Raw genomic sequence first — 17,849 nt, 5'->3', positions numbered from 1 at the left:
GGAACTGCTGACGTACCTCTACTTGGACAGCCCCTAACTCAGTACGCCCAAAACTAGACTGTCTGCCCCAACTACCCCCCTTGCACCCGACTGCTCAAAATCCCTGAATGACTTCCCTGTGCCTTCAGGATAGAATCCACACTTCTCACCAAGACTCACAAGGTACTTCTGGACATGCTTATCTTTCCTGCTTCGTCTCTCACCCCTCAACACTTGCTGCCTGGTCTCCAGACCCACTCAGCCAGGCGGGGTCCCTGAAGGGGCCAGGCTCTTCCCCACTGAGAGGCCTTCTGCTCCTCCCGTGTCTGACATCTAGCCCCTCACTTCTGGCCCCAGTATAGCATCCTCTGCACCAGCGTCCATACCTCTGTCCCCGTGTCTGGAGGACACAGCCCTTCCCTGTGCTCCCACAGCACCCTGTATGTTCCAGATCAGAGGCTCACCATGTGCTCTTCTAAATGCCTGGCGACCCATCCCTGCCTCCTGCCACACTGGAAGCTCTCCGAGGAGGGGAGCATGTCGTCGCATGCACAGCTGCATCAGCCCAACACCCAGTGGGAACCGATTACTGTACGTATTTGTGCAATCAACAAAATCAATTCAGTGCGATTCAAATTGATAAACTTTTTCAGAACCATTATTTACAAGGCTCAAGGCGACAACGCCACAGCGTCAAGACAAACAAGACTTTTCACCATTTGCTAACAGTCTTCAAGGCTGTAATACATGATTTCATTCAGGGGGCACCTGTCTTAAGCCTTGGTCGCTTTCATTCGAAAGGTCTTCTGGATGCATCTTTTGCACTGCCTGCCGACTCTCCCTGCCCCATCCGGGCCCTTGCTGGATGGAGCCCAGAACACTGCTGGACTCATCATGGTCACCACACCCACCAGCTGGTCTGATTCACCAACACATGCAGGTGTCTTGAAGGCCACTTGCTTCCTTCCTGCTTCTTGCTCAAGCACTTGCATGGCTCACAAGCTGCACTGATTCTAAATTCCTGGTGGCTGTGAGGCCTGACCACTTAGCCACCTAGCTCCCCGGGGAGCTGTCTTCACCTTCCCTGGGTGGAACCACAGGACCCTCCCTGAGTCTATGAGCGTGAGCACAGCCAGGTCCCAGTTCTCTGCCCCTTTCCATCCTCAAGACCGGAGTGTGTGCATATCAAACACGCCGGCTCCACTCTGCCCATCCCAGGACGCCCTGCACATCGTTCCTTTCAACGCTGTGCTTTACGCTGTATTGGAGTCTTATAAGAGGCAGAACAATTTTTTAAGATTTTATTCATTTATTTGACAGAGCAAGAGAGAGCACAAGTGAGGGGGAGAGCGGCAGAGGGAGAGGGAGAAGCAGGCTCCCCACTGAGCAGGGGGCCTGATGCGGGGCTCGATCCCAGGACCCTGAGCACCCAGCCACCCTGAGGTAGAACTTCTTACACATAATTATAGTAGAAACCTAGTGCTGCTTTCCAACCATCTCGATTTCCTGAGGCTCTACCAGATACCAGGCACGATGCAAAGTGTTTAAGACGTATTGTTGCCTTTAATCCTGCCAACCTTTAAAAGTACATACTGCTATTACCCCCCCTTAGCAGACAAGAAACCCCAACCTCAGAGAGGTTCAGCAGCTTGCCCAGCGTCACACAGTGCGTAACAGAAGTGCATTCAAACCCAGGCAGCCTGACTTCAGAGCCTTTGCTCTTAATCTCTGTGTATTTTGGCTTCCCTAGCGCTCCATCTACAAAGATACTTGACGGATAAGAAGGTGAGGTATGGGTTTCCTTTCCCCAACTCAAGAAAATAAAATTCCAATATGCTCCTTTGATACATCAAAGTTCTGTGTGAAATTCTAGCTGGAGAAATGGTTCCAATACTTTTTCAAAAAGTTTAAGAACTTCTTCCTTAGAGTAAGAGCACAAACTCTAAGGAACAGAATTCAGAATACAATTTGTAGTATGGGCTTAAGTTAAACAGCAATAAACAGTTCTTGCCAGTGAAGGGTAAAAGGATCCCAGAGTACATGCAGAATGTCGGGTCCTAGGAGAACACCGACCTTGTCTATATTCCAACTGATGAGCCATATATACCCTCTACTAGGTACTCCGTAAATTTTCGTTGATTGGCTGAAAAAATGAATGAAAAGGTGCCCTAGGGAATATATGGAGTCACTTTTCCTTAAGAACTTTAAATATAAATATTGCCAGTTGTACTAGGTGGCTGCAGGAATTTTGCCTGGAGACGGGGAGGTCACGATCACCTCCGGGTGTCCCTTCAGGCTGCCGGGTGTCCTTGGACCAAGGACCCGTACGTGCCTTATACGGCTTCAAGAAAGAGCTTTTGAAGGAACCTGACGGCAAGACAGTCACAATGTGTGTCCGCTCAGGTGGCAGCCAGGACCCCTTTTCATCCACTTACTCTGGAAGTGCAGCAAGTACCTCAAAGAGCAGTGCGGACGAGGTGGGTGGATGAAGTCACAGCCTTCTTGCCCTGAGAAATCCTCCCCAGTCCCAAATCATTAGCCAGCAATGATTTCCTGTGGATCTGTAAGGGATCTGACTTGTGCTGCATTTCTTTCTTTGGTTCTCACAATTCTCAGGGCTCCCTAAAGAAGAAAGCAGCTGGGGAGGCCCGAGGCTGCAGCAGGGCCTGGAGAGCCCCGGGGGCTCTGCCTCCTGCAGGAGCCCAACAGCCAGGTGAGGAGTGTCTGTGCCTCCGCCTCAAAGGGATGTGGTGCGGAGGGTTCTTAGAAAACAGCCGTCCACACGGCGACAGCGGCACCTGTTTTAAGGACCGAGAGCAGAGAGAAAGGAAGGAGGGCAGGTAGGAAACGAAGGGCCGGATGTGTGCCATCGGACAAGTTCAGATGGAGATAAAAACAGCTCAGCACATGTGAGCTCATCAAGGTTGCCGGCTTGGCCCGAGCCTGACCACATCTGGCTGCCCTCAGTGTCCTCCCCTCTCCCCGCCTGCCTTGAAGTCACGACACTGAGCTGAGGCTGTGAAAGTGCCCTGGCCTCCGTGCACAGCCTGACCCACCCAGACAGGTCAGAACTCTCATCACGTGCAGAGACCACAGACGTTGGCTCCCACTTCAGGCTCCATTCCTGAAGCCCTGGGACCCACCCCCACCGAGACCCCAGCCCCCCCAATGCCCCAGGGTGAGCCCAACAGCAAAGACAGGCAGTTCCAGGGCCCAGGAGCCAGCAAAGAGAGGCAGAAACCCCCTCTTCCCAAGGAGGCATGTGCCTTTAAATTGTCTCTGTAATGGCTGGCTCAGAGGCAGAAATATTTGGCAGCCCTGAAATTAAAAGTGATAAATTTCCTCGCCAAGCTTTGATCAATAATAGAGGCCTCATCTGTTAATCAATAAGACAGTCTCTGCCTGTTTACTGTGCATATGTTGTTCGCCGCTGCCTTCGCCATGATGTCAGGTTTGCATTCAAAGCAATTCAAGTGTGTATAAACCACATGGCTATTCCCAAAATGCATTACAGTGACATCATTCAGGCACTAATACACTTATAAAGCATCAGTGCGAGGCAGTGATGGAGGGAGGGAGGAGGTCATGCCAGTTGAGCACAATGGGTGCATGGGGATAGATCAGCATTTACCCCCCACAAAATTTCCTGAGGCTCATCTTGGGAGTGGGAAGAACACCAGGGCCCAGCTCAGGGATGGCCATGCCTTGCCATAGCTTTCCTACACACAGGGATATCTTTTGGATGTCCATCAAGAGTATGCCCAAAGGTGGATTACAGTAAATGAACAGGACGGACAAAATCCCTGCCGTCAGAGAGCTTACATTCTAGAAGGGAAGGCACATCTTTAAAAACCCAGTGAATATAAACCAGGTAGAGGCAAGTGATGAAAAGAGAAATAAATTAAGTGAAGAGGGACAGAGAAGGCCAGGGGCTGCTATCTTTAGGGGGTCGGCACAGAAGAGCTCTGTGATAAGCTGCCATCTGAGTGGGGAAGCTGAAGGAAGCAGTAACACCCCCCAGTCCAAGGAAACCCATTCCAGACAAAGGAGGCCAATGGGCTGGAATGGAGCCAGTGAGGACAGCGGGAGAGATGGGGTCGAGTAGGGGACGGACGGCAGGGACAGAAATTCACAGCCAAAGGGAGAACAGCTGGAAGATGGAGCGGGCTGGACCCTTGCCATCCTCCCCTGCGATTACAGATCTGAGCGAACAGCACCATCTAGAGCGGGGAGCACCGGGTCCTGGGCCTGCCCAGCCACTCACGGCTGCGGACACCACAATGACCCTTCTTCCAGAGCTGGGAAATGGGATCTGCCGTGGTGAAGATCGAAGGGGAAGATGGACCTTAATGAACACAAACTCCTCGTCGGTCACCAAGCACTCTGCAGATACAAGAGCTCACTGACGTTATTTAAACCTCAGGACGCAGGAGAGTGTGCTTTAAAGCCCAGGACTCAGGTCCGATGGATCAGAGCTCGAATCCCAGCCAGGCTAGTCAGGAGCTGTGACCCTGACCCCAGCAAGATGCCTGATCTCAGTGGGTCTGTCACTTCCTCTGCAAAATGGGAACAAAAGTAAGTCCCTCAGAGGATGTGACAAGGTGGGTAAAGGGCTTGGCCTTCTGGGGGGGGAGGGGGCAGACAGACACACCTAGTAAGGAGTAGCTACCATCACCAGTCAGGCTCGGGGTCATGATTTCTTTAAAGAACTTCTCTGTGCCAAGTATGATTGATTTTACTGAAGTTCAATGTACAGTTATTTAGAGGTCATTAATCTCGTGTAAAGTGAGTCTCACATTTATAAAGACATATTTCACTATAATCTCCTCATACACACACACACACACACACACACACACACACACACACACACCCCTCATGCCTTTCATTTAAAGGTGAGTGATTGTCTTGTTGGGGGAGCAGGAAAATCTGTCAAAGGACCAACATGTCAGTATTGGCAGCTATTCACCAGCCCGGCTCGGAAATACCCCCGGATGAGCCGCAGGAGCCACAGGCCAGCGTCCCGCGCTGCCTGGCTCTCCTCTGTCTTCAGCAGACTGTAAGCTCTGTGCAAGCAGGCAGGGCTGGCCTCTGGCCTGTCCCTGCCCTTTCCCAGTGGCCTGCTCCCTGCCTGCCCAGCAGCTGCGCTCGCTACTGGGTCAATAAACAAAGAAGCCCTCTGGCAGGTTCCAGGCCCACAACTGGCCTGGGAAGAGGGCAGTGGCCATTCAGGGCACTGCCAGGCTGTCCCCTAGGGGGTGGCAGAGTCCTTATTCTACAGACTCTGGGTTCTCTACTGGCCCTTTTGAACACTCAAGGACGTGGTTTCGGCTGGCACTCAGGCAGAGAAAGGAAAGGCTGGAAATGGGGCTGTGGGCTTCCCCTGCAGCACGATCACCCTCTGCTACCCTCCCAGCTGCCCAGGGCTCACACCCCCCACAAGAAGAAAGCAAACCCTCCCTCAGTACACTCAGGAGCCTCCTGTCCAAGAGGCGTCCAGCAGCCACAGTGGACCCTGGATGGGCTGGCAGTAATCTGCTGAGCGACCCCCACTCCCCGCCCAGGCACAGAGTTTATCTGAGGTTCAACGGTAAAGGGACAGACAGATGTCCTTGCCCTGCCAATCCCCTGGGGACCCTGCAGGTGAGGCTCAAGGGTGCCTCACGAGCTACCCTGGAGGAGCAGGAGTGCCTGACCCTCTGAATCTCCCAGACTCCTACTCTCTCCTACTTCTCCCTGACTTCTGGATGCCTCCGGAAGGTCAGACAGGGGCTCTAGGAAGGAGGAGGGCTTGACACAGGTTAAGGTGGGATGGAAAGAAAAGTAGGCAGCCACCACAGCCCAAGGAGGCTAGAGATGGTCTAAGGCCTCCACGTGCAGGGGGCCCTTTCGCTCAGTGCTAAGGATCACCTCAACTCAGGAATCAAAGAAGACACGGGCCAGGAAAGCCCTTGTAAAACCATAAAGCTTTCTCTAACCCCCCAGCCTTCCATCCAGCAGAAGCTCGTCAGGCTCCCCGCAGCTGTCCTCCCCCCCACAGCCCCCTTGGCGCCTCCCCTCGGCAAAGGGTGCAGCCTTCCTCCCTACTTGCCCTCCCCACCAGAAACAGGGTGGGGGGTCCCCAGCATCCAGGAAGGGGAGTAGAAGATGCTGAACTCAATCAGAAGTGGGCTGGTGTCTCTCTGAAGTAAATAAGGCAGAAGCCAATGAAAGAAGAAGAAAAAAAAGCAAAATCCCTCCCTCTCCTACCCCCATGCTAATAAGAAGGCGGGAGGGGGGGGGCTGAAAAAACAATTCACATTTGCCAGCATCTAATGTGGAGTAGTGTGTGCTTTTTCTTTTAATTCCTTGAGATTTTAAAATAAACATCTTGAATGTTCTGATGAGCTATGCATGCCTGCTTACATAAGGAAGTACAGAGTGTACCAAAACAGCAGACCCAAAGAAAGCATAAGCCGTCAGAACAATGAGTACAGACACGGGGCGTTTTACAACGGGCCATGGTGTACAGTTTTATTTACAGTACCTCTTATCAGACAGAGAGCAGGACACCGGCTGCCAGCTCCAAAGGCTAGGACTGCGTGTTCTTTCACTCAAGGAGATGTGTACTCCCCGAGAGGCTCTGCAAGGCGAGCTCGCTTGCTCTCTCTCCCCCTCTCTCTCTAGCTCGCTCTTTCTCCTGCAGCAACACAACAACAACTGATCCAGCACTAGAATCTCTGTAAGGGACACTCATTCGGGGAAGAGGGGAAGCAGTGGGCAGATGTGGGCTGAGCAGGAGACTGGCTCAGGATATGGTTCGAGGAGAGCTCTAGCCGACAAGGAAGTGGGGGCACGGCTCCCACGACAGGACAGGGGAGGGGGGCCGGGGGGGTGATGAAGTAACGGTGCAGGCCCCAATCCGAGGTAGGACTGAGGAAGCCACCAGGACTGTCTCCAAGCCGTGCCAACAGAGACGGGACTAACCGGGGACCGTGAGTGGCAGGTTTTCAGACCTCTAGACGTCAATTTCCCATTGATGACCTGCTAAGTGGCTGGACCTCTCACACGTGGCTCGGTGTTCTCTCCACAGAAGATGAGACCGTGGAACAGGTCAGAAGGAAATCCTGAGGCGTCTCTGGTCTGAGAGAGCACTTCTTACCCTACCCAATAAACCTCATGCTGTCGGGACGCCCCAAGGTGCCCTGGTGCCCTTGGCTGTCACTGGGACCCTGTGGTCTTGATCTCAAGCTCCACACGGAAAACAGGTCCTCCTTGTCCCTTTATCTCTGCAACTCAATTCTCAGAGAGCCTTGGAGAGCTCCCTTGGTCACCACATTCAGCACCAGCAGGAACCCAATAGGCTCAGACACAGCCCCTGACCAGTGCAAACCCATGTGCTCAGTATACAGCTGTGCACTAGGGAAGCTCAGAACCCCTGCTCTGGGCTCACACAGACCAGGTTCAAGTCCCGGGTCTATCATTTCTAGCTCCCACCCTGGGCAAGCTAATTCTCCTGTCCGGGCCTATTTCTGCACCTGTATAATTGGGGCACAGAGCAGCCACCTCCCAGGGCCGAGTGAGGATCCATTTAAATAGTCGATGTAAAGTCTGCAACACCAAGCCTGGCACACAGGACCTGCTCGAAGAATGCTGCTTGTCATTAACATCAGGACTGTTTCCACTACTCTCCCCCACTGGTGACGTCTGGGGCCCATGAAGACATCAAAGGCATGCAGCAAACATATCATAACGTTTGCAATATTCTTACCACCCCAGCCAAAACACAGAGAACGAAAGAAGGGAGAAAAGCTGCCTATTCTGAAAAGTCTTCAACAGATGTTCTCTGGGGAGAGGAAGATAAAAAGAGGCAGAGGACACTAACGATTGAGCACCTTCAAGAAACCCCTCTACGAGCCAACAATCTACAGGGCGCTTGGGGGGCTCAGTCCGTTAAGCGTCTGACTCTTGATTTCAGCTCAGGTCATGATCTCAGGGTCGTGAGATCGAGCCCCATGTTGGGCTCCACGCTGGGCATGGAGCCTACTGAAGATTCTCTTTCTTCTTCTCCCTCTGCCCCTCCCCACTAAAAAAACCAAAACAAAATAAACCAACAATGTACAAATAAAGACAGAGCCCCCGATCACTCTTCCCTGGGAGAAGGTCAAAGAAAAGGCACCTCTCCAGTCGACCCTCAACATTCATGGCCAAGTTTTGACAGCACTATCAACCTCCTACTAAAATGAGTGCAAACCTATTTAAGGTGAATTATTATAAGTGAAATACAAGTAGGATAATAAATCTGTCACAGCAAAAACAACAGTGTGCAAATCTTCCCAAAGCCTAAGTAAGAGTATTGATTTGGGGGTTCACCTTAGCACTGCCTTTAGCCCATTTCTTCCCCAGGCAACTTCCATGACTGGCTAATCAAGGTATGGGGGTAATCAACGCAATGACACAAACCCCTCTCTTGTTAGGCGAATGTCAGCCCCGGCTCTGATGGACCAGACATCCTTCCAGACACACTGGGCCAACTCAGACATCTTGAGGTGAAGGCTCCGCACAGCTGGTGGCCAGACCCGGCACTGAAGTTCTCCTCACTGGCAATATGGTCCTGAGGCCAACTCTGTAGCCTCACTTCCCTCCTTAAAATGGGGTTGTTAACCCCCCCATCTTAACCCTGTAAGAAATACCGGGCACAGAGCGGGTGTACGGATAGCTATTGTGATTATAGAGTAACTTCACTTCACCACGTGGTTGAGTTTCAGGAGGCCAGGCCCTGGCCTGAGCCTTCTGGAACTCCAGCCCATAAGATTCCAGCCCCACAGCTCCCGGGGGAAGGCCCACCTGCAACGAATGCCCTAGAGAGAGGAGACCTGGCATTCCCCGGGGCTCTACCGCACAAGGTACTCAGCTGTTTGGGATGAGAGAGGGCACCGTGGGGGGGCAGGTGGAGGGGCTCAAGGAGAGCTCTCCTGAAACACCACAGAGAGAAATGGACTGAGTCCCGACTGCCCCGCTTGCGCTCTGTAGCCTTGGGCGAGCCGCTTCATCTCTCCATCCGTAAATGACAAGTTTCAAATTGGGACACGTCTCAGGGTGAAGAAAAGATGGACGGGTGCTGTGTGAGAAGCAGCTGGAGGCACATGGCAAAGACCGCTCTCCATGGCTATAAAAGGGAGCTCCTGTGCTTACAACCCTTGGCAATGGGAAGGCGCTGGCTAACCTGAGATGGGGCTGGGTTCTCTGGTTCGGCCAGGGGATTCCTTCTCAAGGAAATACCTTGCTCTATCAGGCAGGCAACGTGGAACAGACAGTCCAGACACTGGGAGAATCATTAGCCAGACAGAGCGGGGCCAAGCCAATGAGGCCAAGGGAAAGGCTGACCCTGGGGTTCCAGGGAACACTGACGCTCTCAGGTGCTCGCAGCTTTTTGTTTAAGAAAGATAATGCTGCCATCTTGGCTTTTGTAAAAGACTAGGTAAAAAGGTCATTAGGGATTTCTGCCATGATTTTTATGGGATAGCTCCTCAACCTTCGGATACCAATAACTGTCTTCTCCCCTGGACATGACTTGGGCATTCTCATTCTCAGGTGAGAGGTTCAGAATGGAAAGAAGGGTTTCTACTGGCATCTAGCAGCTTCAAAGCTCTGTTACCCGAGCCTCTGGCCTCCTCCTCTCAACCTCAGTTACCCTGCTCCTTTCTGCTGAAACACCTTCAGAGTCTTCTATCACAGGCCTTCCCCCGGAAATCTGGCCTAGGGGCCCCCTCCCCCACACACCTCCCCAAGGTGTAAGATTCATGAGTACTGTCTGGACAATGGCGAAAAGCAAAACCAGGCCACTCCAAGGGCAATGGCCAAGATCAAAGCCCTGCCTGCCCACAGAATTTCGAACCGAGGTCTGCCACCACCCCAGTCCCCCAACATTCCCTGACACTCCCTCCAATTAAATTCTCACTTGAGTTATTTTCAGAGGGAAGGCAGGGCACAGCAGCCCTCCCCAGCCGTCCCCACGTTGTGGTTCTGCCTCTGACCTCTGGGAGCCACGGTGTCCTCACCTGCCAAGGAGCCACTGACACCTTCCTCCAGCCCCACAAGTGCACAACTCCAGGGGCACCACTCACTCAGCAGCAGGGCCTTGGGGTGTTGGGAGGTTTAAATGAGGCAAGGCACATGAAGGCGCCTCACAATGGAGCTGGCTCTGGGCAACGGCACCCTAACTCTTCCCGCCCAGGGTCCCAGGGGTCCTGCAAGGACTGCCCCCAAGGTGGAGCAGTAGGGCTCTACTGCAGCACTGATATGATAACAAGAATACAAATAGCAAACATTTATTGAATATTATGAAATAAGCCCTGTACTAATGGCTTATTGTGCCATATTCCATTCAACTCTCCCCTCAATTCTGATATTATCCCCATCATGAAGATGTGAAAACGCAAGTTTGAAAAACCTGGTTCACTTAGCCAAGGTCTCATAGCTAGTACGCATCAAAGAAACAAAATCCGGGTGGCAGCATGGAAAGCCCACCTAACAGAGGCCTTTGATGCGATCAAAGGTTAAAGAATAAAATGTTCCTAGTCAGGGGGACAGAAAAAGGTCCGAAAGGCAGTGCGCTCAAGTCTTCTGTCACCCTCCACACTCTGGAGCTGAAGGTCTTTCCCACAAGCTCTGAGGCCGTCCCCCTCCAGGCAAACGCTCGTCTCTGAGCATTTTCTCTATTAAGAGCAGCTCCCACTTCCTGGGGCCGAGGTGTGGCAGCACTGTCCACCAGAGGCTGGACTGGGAGCCAGGAGCACCAGGGTCTAGATCTGGCCCTGTGGAACACATTGGTATATTCTAGAATCCTGATTTACTCGACTGCCTTTTTTCCATCTGTAAAATAGCCCCTCAGTGCCACCTGATGATGGTAGGAGAGGAACGAGGTCAAGGACATGAAAATGTGCAGGGCTTTACAGAAGAGGTAAGGCCGATCCTCAGAGCTGACTTACAATAAAACCCCAGTTAGGAATACCAATCCATGGGTGCGCCTGGGTGGCTCAGTCGGTGAAGCCTCTGCCTTTGGCTCAGGTCATGATACCAGGGGCCTGGGATCGAGCCCCACATCAGGCTTCCTGCTCAGCAGAGAATCTACTTCTCCCTTTCTTTCTCCCTCTGCCTCTCCCCCTGCTTGTGCTCGCTCACCCTCTCTCTCAAATAAAATCTTAAAAAAGAAAAAAAGAAAGAAAAAATATCCCTCCATGACTAACCCCCCTCCTCAGCATTCTCCTTTTGATTTCTAAGCAAGCAAGATATTCTATCATAAAAAACACTCTGTTGTTGGGGCATCTGGGTGGCTCAGTCAATTAAGCCTCTGACTCTTGTTTTCGGTTCGGGTCCTGATCTCAGGGTTGTGAGATCAAGCCCCGTGTCGGGCTCTGCACTCAGTGGGGAGTCTGCTGAAGATTCTCTCTCTCTCTCTCTCCCTTTCCCTCTGTCCCTACCCCCGGCTTGCATGTGCTCTCTCTCAAAATAAAATCTTTAAAAAAACCAATCATCTTCAAAGTCGAAAAATGGACTCTCACATTGATGGACGACAGCAAACTCATTCTTTCAGAGGCTGAAATAGATAAGGTTTCTTTGGTTGACCTTCACGTAACCAAAAAGTCTCTTTACTCCCCCTTCCTGGGCAGCCTTGCTAATCGGGGCTTTACAGAACAGATGCTCATTCTTGGCCACAAGGGTCTCTTCCCTTTGCCACCCCCCTGCCTGTGCCCCTTATAACCTGCCCTTTATTCACTGCCCAAATTGGACCCCTTCCCCCAAGAACAGCACGCAAATCCAATTCGTTTGTGGCTAAATATGTAAACCTTAGGCTAAGGGGTCCATCCCTAGACTGCAGAGTTGTCAGTTCCTGTAAATTCACACACACACACACACACACACACACACACACACACACAAACCGGGGCAAACACCAAGGCAGGAGCAACCAGTCCACAGCTTCTACTGTTCCTCTCTTCCCGATGACAGCTGGGAAAGAGGCCCGTCACCTGGCTCGCCCGTCACAACACCCACCGCCCCATCTCAGACCGAGCCCAGGGGACTGCCACCCTCCCTCCCCCTTCCGCGGGCCCCTTGGTGGCACGTCGCGGCTGCCAGTCTCTCCAGGCCTGCTGTGGCTTTCAGAAAACAGAGCATTTCTATTTTTAGCCCATCTCAGCCTAATAATACCCCCCAACACCCATTCAGCTTAATCACTTTATTGAGGACAAGAAGCAGGCTCTCCAGCCCGGGTGCTTCTGATGTTAGGAAGTAGTAAAATGTTCAAACTGGTTAAAAATGACACTCATTGGCTTGCCTTTGGTGTTTCTGAGACCTTAATTGAGGCCCAGGCTGTGGATCTAAAGAACCTTGCAGGTTTCAGAGTCTTTCCTTCTTACCCCCTGCACATAATTGAGGTGTTACATTACAACTCCAGCACTGACATTTTCAGGCTCAAAATTCAGAAGCCTTGAGACTCCACACTTTTCAAAACAGAAATACGGCCTGTCACACTCTAATGCCCCTTCTTAGCATGAACCACCCCCCACCCAAAACAACAAAATGCAACTTGCCTCTTCTGGCCGACCTTGTGCAAAGAGCTGGGGGAGATAACTGTCCCCATGTTAGGCGTTATTAAAGCGAATGTGACAACTAAAATGACATCGAATTGCTGCTTGAAAACAGGAAGGTTTGTTTGGTGTAATTAAAGGACCTGAGAATTTGGTGTGTGCAGAAAATAGACTGTTGGCAGCCCTTTCGCACGCACCTTTGAGACCGTGACTTCCAAAGCTTTGGGGTGACATTCACGAGCATGCAATCTGTGCCTTGTGAACTAGGGCCTGGGGGGGGGGGGGGAACGAGAGCAGCCTGGAAAAGGGATGAAAATGCCTTGGTCTCAGAGGCGAAGACCCGCGGCATCAGGGGCAGGCAAGCCCGGGTTTACACCCCAACTCTGCCTCTTACTTGCGGGGCAATCTGGGCAAGTCAAGTCAGTTTCCTCCGTATCCAGTGGAATTGTAACAGCACCAGCATCAGCGGGGGCTTGTGGGGATCGAGTGAGATCATGCAGTGTCTGGCACAATAACCTGGCACCTGTCGGCCCTCAGTCCAATGCTAACCGCCACGGTTCCTGTCCCTGCTCTTCTCTACTCTGCTATGGGCACCTTCTAAGACAAAGGGTTTAGTCCTTGTCTCTGCAGCCTTGCACACACAGAAAAAAAAAGGAATTTGATGCTAGAATGGCTTATCACCAGCCAGTCGCGTGCAATCTCGGGATGTCTGTAGACACGGGGTAAGGAGCTCCACGGACTCAACGTGACTGATGGAGTCTGTCCCAAGCAGCTTTGAGGGCTGGATGACCTCTCGGGTCCCTTCCAGCTGGGTCCCAGGCCTGCAAGCTTACCTGGGAGAGGCTCCTCTGCCTTCCCAGCCAGCCCCTCCCCTCTCCGTTCCTCCCTTCCTCCCCTTCGTAGGCAAGGTGCTCAGAGCCCCTTTATAAACTTCTTGCTCTTCGGAAGGCAGAGGCGGGATGCCTCATTAACTTCCCTAGCTAATTTTACAATTTAACCAAACACCACATTCCTGCCTTGATGCAGCCAGCCTCTGCCTGCGACCAGCGTTTATAGCTGTGCGATGGAGGAAGGAGGTGGTCCAGGCCGGAGATGCGGCAGAGTCTCCAAACTAAAGTGGGAGACGGAGAACAGAAGGGTCGTGTGTGTGTGTGTGTGTGTGTGTGTGTGTGTGTGTGTGTGTGTGTTAGGCAACTCTGCCTGGGCTGTTTGGGGCTGAAAAGTGAGGGAAGAAATCCACACAGGGCCACAGTGTCAGAAAGATGGAGTGCTCTGGTGACAGTGACTCTGGCGGCCCCCCACCCCTACCCCCGGGGGCCAGGGGCCAGATCTAGAAGCACACTTACATGCTGTCCTCTGAGGGGCATGGTTCAATGCTGATGAGCAGCAGGGCCACTCAGAGGACACGTTCAGCTTGGCCAGGCCTCAGCACCCCTATCAAAGGGCACTGAGAGGCCCCCTCCCAGCCCACTTAGCCCAGAAGCCTTGTGGATGGCAGGTTCAGGCTCCTACCTCCTGATGAAGGGTCTGGCTGAGGGTGAGAGGTGCTGGGAGGGCAACATGTATAAGAAAGTTCTACCATAAAGAATCCTCTGCGGGGGGGTGGGGAGGCTCCTTGGAGGTGCAGTCAGTTAAGCATCTGACTCTTGATTTCAGCTCAGGTCATGATCTTGGGGTCATGAGATCAAACCCCGCGTCCAGCTCCACATCGGGCATGGAGCCTGCTTAAGATTCTCTCTCTCCCTCTGCCCCTCCCTAACCCCCAACCCCACACACACCCGTGCACTCAAAAAAAATAAAAAAAGAATCCTCTGGGATAAGAAAGACCCCCCCCGCCAGGAGTTACACTGGTCCCATTTACGCAGGCCCACACCCCACCCACCCGTGACACATAGACCCCGAGAGAGAGAAAGAAGGTATGATTGGGGCCTTCTTGCTTGTGGTCAGGTCTTGCTCTCAGCACATCGGTCCCTGATAAAGACACCGGACGTGACTCTCCTTACTCCCTGGTCAGCTGTCCCCAGGCTTCCGAAGCCTGCACCTGTCCCTCACCATCTTCTATTCCAGAGCATCTGACTCTGGGCCCCCCAAATCTCAACCAGCGCAAAATTGACCCAGCAGGGCTCTCCCAGATGTACTGGGTTGTTCCCATCAGGCCCCAACAGAGAGCCCAGAGATCTGGGCCTGTCAGACAGAAACCCGTGACGGATAGCAACCTCCTGAAAGATCTGGTCGCTGGGCCTCTGTCTGTCCTCAGCCCATGAGAATGAAGGCAACTGAGGAAGACTCCAGCAAATCAAAAGTTTCAGGGAGTTCTCTCCTTACCTGGAGTTACCTCGTTACTGAAAATGACTGTGGCCTTGCCTAATTGCTCCAACAAAATGCGCATTGCAGCCGCCAATGAGCTCCCAGTGCTCCATTAGCCCATAATAGTCAGTGAGGGAGCTGCTGGGGCCTGATCCAACTACCCCGGAAGACTTCCTATCCCAACTACCTAATGGAAAGTTTAGAACTTACTTCCCCCCCCCCTTTTCCTGGCAAGTGAAAGAATTCCCAAAATGGGGTGGTTGTGGGGAAGGAGGAGGGAACATATTAACTAGGGGGGGGGAGTCTTGAAGAGACCTCTTTGTCAGGCTGAATCCTGGAGAGGGTCCACCTAAAGGAGCACTGCCATATAGACCACCCACCTTTCTGTCTCCCACTGGCTTCCCACCTGCGGGGGCAGCTGGGGCCTCCTTCAAGAAAGGCTTACAGTAGGCTGGGGTGCTGGTCCCCCGTGTGCCTCCACTTCCCTCCAGGGCCTCTGACCTCATCCTTTCCAAAGCACAGCCCTTTAAGCTATGTGTCCTCAACCTGGGCTTCGGGGAGCCCTGGGCACTCAGCCTATTTGGGTTCCTCTACTCTAGTGTGAGAAATACACACTCCTCTGGATCTGTGTCGAGTTTGAAGCTCACTTGTGCATTCGTGTTTGTTCTGCGGATAGGTCAATACGGTGGGACCACCTGAAGCGCTAGCTTCTAGTTTTTAACGCAAAGTTTCTCAACCTGCAGGCCAAGGACAGTCATAACATCCTTAGAACTCTGAGGATTCTCCAGTACAAGACACTGGGCTCTAGCCCTCCTCAAGACCGCTGTGGACAGAGGAGGAGGAGGAAAAGGAGGAGGAGGAGAAGGGAGAGGCTGGCTCTAACTCATAGAAGCTCTTGCTTCATCTTGTCTAGAAAAGCAGACCCCTTGCCCACCATGAAGCGCCATCTGGACATTCCAGCAGGAAAACAAAACCCCACAACCCTCCCTCCTGAAGCCATTGCTCATCGACCTGGTCCCTGGGAGTTTCTCCCTCTTGTACACTGTTGTCACTTACTCTTTCCCCTTTATAGGGACCGTGAGCACACCCAGCCTTGCTGACGGCTCGTGTCATCTTCTCAGCCAGACCCATAGCCCCTGGCTGGTAGGGACCCTGGCAGCTGCCTCTCTGTTCTGCCACGGTTTGCCTGTCACTGGCCCTCAGTGGATCATTGCTAAGTGATGAATCTATTCATGAATGATCCCCCCCCCCAAAGAAAGCCACATGTAGTGACCCAGAACAGTTAGAGGGGTTTCTCTACTGCCCAGCCTTTGGTGTCTGGTTCCCATTTGGTTGACGTTTCTGCCCCAGAGAAGACTCCAGCATCCACAGTGTGGGCCTGGGGAAGATAAGGTTGTTGAGGAACAGATATAACAAGCTTCATGCCAAGTGGTCCACAGTTTCGCTAGACAGAATCCAAAAGGTCAGGGAGGCCACTATCTCCCTGACATGTCCCACTCAGAGACAATGATACTCTGAGGAGCTAGTGACAACCTAAGTCATCAGAACACCCACATTTCTGGGATGCAGCACCGGTGAGCTGACCCTTTCACTCCTGACTCAGCATCCCAGAGGGCCTCCCCCCAGGAGCAGAGCACCCAGCTGTTGCCGTGCAAGAGGCACCCCAGGCAAGCTCTCCAGGCCTGCCCCTCTTCTCTGTATGGGATGGTGTTGGGAAAGTGACAAGACCAAGCTCTTGCCTGGTTAGGAGGGCCAAACACTCCCAGAACCACCCAATCCCCAGCCCCATAAAGGCAATGAGGAGGAGTAATGGTCACCATGGCAGTGCAGCTCAACACATGAGTCCGGCATAGCAGGGAGGGGCTAACAAGCCACCCACCTGCTCCTGGTGGCCCAGGTACAAGGTCCCGAGCAGTAGCCAATGACTGGGCCACACCGCCCGAGCTCCAGGATCCCTAGGGACAGGGCCTTACTGGCTCTCCCCGTCTCAGCATCCCAGGCTCTGAGACACTGGGCACCTCCACAGAGAAGCGAGCATTGGAACAGGTGCAGCAGCGTGGTATGCTAGAAAAGCAAGAGTGTGGGGGGAGGGGGCAGACAGCCCTGGCTCCAAACCCAGCTCTACCGCTTCCTGGCTGTCCCACCTTACGCAAGTGACTTCTTCAGCTCTTGAAGCCTTCGTGTCCACCCCTGCAAAATGGAATCAGTATCCACACTCCAAAGTCAATGCAGGATAGCTGAGCTCAGACATACAGAGCGCCAAGCGCTGTGCCCGAAACGCACCAGGCCTTCAGTAAAGTACCTTTCGCTCCTTCCCTTGTCCCCACCGTCCATCCTGAACCATTCACTTATTCAACAGAACTTAACTGAGAGTCTGTGATGTATTTGACCCTAGGGAAGCAACAGAGCGGACTACCAATAAGGTTTTGCCTCCATTCCTGGTCTGGTCGTCCAGACTGCTGAGTCCCAGGCCTGGAAGGAAGAAGGAGGGAGCTTCAGAGCTATTCCCTACCAGACACCTATCCGCACACTCACCCACTCGCCCGTTAGTTTATTCAAACAATGACTGAGTTATAACCACCATGCAGGTTGCTCTGCTAGGTAGTGAGGGGGACGTGGAAATAAATCACGGGTTCTGAAGAAGCTCAGAGTCTAGCAGGCAAAAAAAGGACAAGCAAATAAATAGCTTTGACACAAAGAAGGTGACAGGTGCCATAAGAGGGGGTAGATAAATGGCTCTGAGCAATCAGATGGGGGGTGGCCTCTTGTCCTGCCCAGACAGACACATCCTATGGCTGAGCCGGCTGACTTTGAAAAGACAAGAGAAAAAGGAGCACTCGCCGCTGGCACCATTCCTAGCATGGGAAACAGGCAGGATCTACTTGAAAGGACTAGAGGCAGGTTAGAGCCTTTTCTGGCAATTCCCAAAACTCGTGCTTCCTCGAGCTGACTGGGTAGCTGGACAGAACGAACCCAGTCAAAATCCTACAG

General features: G+C 52.7%; 1 protein-coding gene across 3 annotated transcripts in view; it reads right to left on the bottom strand.

Moving 5' to 3' along the window:
* The window catches only part of ZBTB16 (zinc finger and BTB domain containing 16), a 178,847-nt gene that overhangs the window by 56,114 nt on the left and 104,884 nt on the right, over nt 1-17,849 (bottom strand). The window lies entirely within an intron of this gene.

The sequence above is a fragment of the Ursus arctos genome, unplaced genomic scaffold (assembly GCF_023065955.2).
Source record: "Ursus arctos isolate Adak ecotype North America unplaced genomic scaffold, UrsArc2.0 scaffold_22, whole genome shotgun sequence".
NCBI lineage: Eukaryota > Metazoa > Chordata > Mammalia > Carnivora > Ursidae > Ursus > Ursus arctos.
This window is presented reverse-complemented; position numbering and strand designations above follow the sequence as displayed.